This window comes from Oratosquilla oratoria, unplaced genomic scaffold (assembly GCF_046742065.1).
Source record: "Oratosquilla oratoria isolate Oo_2021 unplaced genomic scaffold, ASM4674206v1 SCAFFOLD57, whole genome shotgun sequence".
NCBI lineage: Eukaryota > Metazoa > Arthropoda > Malacostraca > Stomatopoda > Squillidae > Oratosquilla > Oratosquilla oratoria.
The window spans coordinates 695,021-697,126 of record NW_027467721.1 but is presented as its reverse complement, the minus strand read 5'-3'; positions in this window follow the sequence as shown (position 1 = coordinate 697,126).

Genomic DNA, 2,106 nt, shown 5'->3' with positions numbered 1-2,106 from the left:
TAGTACATTCTAAACTTGTTACTATCAGTGAATATTAAAGTTATCATTAAAAGTATATTCTAAACATGCCATTACTAGTATTTTGTAAAATTTTCACTATTAGTACTCATTAAAGTAATTATTAGTACATATTAAAGTGCCTGCTAAACGCTATACGTTTTCTTTCTAAATTTCCCATTTTATTGTAAATTAAATTATACTTTGTCATATTCTAAATTTTTCATTATCATTTCGCATAGATTTTATCTTTAATAGTGCTTTCCAAACTTGTCATTATTAGTATATTCTAAACTTCTCATTAATAGAATTGTCTAAAGTAGATGGGTAAAATATTTATATATATATATATATATATATATATATATATATATATATATATATATATATATATATAAAAGTGTTAAATCCAAGGCAATTTGGATTCAGACAAAGACGATCATGCGTCACCAATTTAATATGTTTCTATCTAAGGCTAATAGATATAATACAAGAAAGAGATGGATGGGCTGATTGTGCATTTCTAGACCTAAAAAAAGCTTTTGACAAAGCACCACATAAGAAGTTGCTTAAGATATTAGAAACTGAAGGAGGAATACAGGGCAAACTGCGAACGACAAGTTTAGTAAGTTTAATGTGTACTCATAATTCGAAATTTAGAATAAACCAATAATGTTAAGTGTAGTTCATACTAATAGAGAAAATTTAGACTATACTAGTAATGACGTGTTCATACTATACAAAAATAACAAGTTTAGAATATACTAATAGTAACACGGTTTGAATATACAAAAAATACAAGTTTAGAATATTCTAATAATGAAAAGTTTAGAATGTACTAATGATAAATAATATTCTAATAATGACAAGATAACTTTAATGAGTACTAATAATAAGAAATTTAGGATATACCTACAATGACAACTTTAGAATAGACTATTAATGATAAATGTGTACCATTATTGACAAACTTATAATGTGCTAAATATAACAAATTTAGAACTTAAAATTATGATAATGGGAAGTATAGAATTTTTTTTTATCAATGATAACTTTTATTTGCACTAATATTGAAAGGTATAGAATTTACTACTAATGACAAGTTTAGAATATTCTGATAATAGCAACTGTAGAGTACACTATTAATGTGTACAAATAATGACAAGTTTAGAATATACCAATAAAGACAAATTTAGAATATACTATTAATGATACCCTTAATATGTACTAATGACAAGTTTAGAATATACTAATAATTAGAAGTTTAAAGTATACTAGTTTAGAAGATGTATTAATAATAATTATAAAGTTTACTAATAATAATGTCAAGTTTAGAACATACTAATAATGAAAACTTAGAATATAGTAATAATGACACGTTTAGTAAATTAACATGTTCATTAATGACACGGTTAGAATATACTAAAATGACAAGTTTAGAATATGCTAATAATTACATGTATAAAACAAACTAATAATGATAAGTTTAGAAGATATATTAATAACTTTAATCTGTACTAATTATAAAATTTTAGAATATTCCAATAATGTAAAGTTTAGAACATACTGATAATGAAAATTTTAAAAATGCTAATAATTACACGTTTAGAATATACTAAAACGACACGTTTAGAAGACGGTTAGAATATACTAAAAATGACAAGTTTACAATATACAACTAATAATGAGAAATAATGTGACAAATTTATTCAATACTAATAGTGAAAGGTTTTTAAGGAACTATTATAAATCAATCTAATGTGTTTAGAATATACTAATAATGACAATTTTAGAAGATACTACTAATGATAACTTGAATGTGTACTATTAATGTTTGGAAGGTAGTATTAATGATAACTGTAACGTGTACTCATAATGACAAGTTTAGAATAAAATAAAAATTACAAGTTTAGGAAATACTAACAATGAAATGTTTAGATAATAATAATAATGACGTTTAAATTATACTAATAATGACAAGTTTAGAAGGTATTATTTTTTATAACTTTAATGTGCACTAATAATGAAAATGACAAGTTTAGAAGCCATTATTTCTTATAACTTTAATGTGTACTAATAATGACAATTTTACGTTGAGAATATACCGAT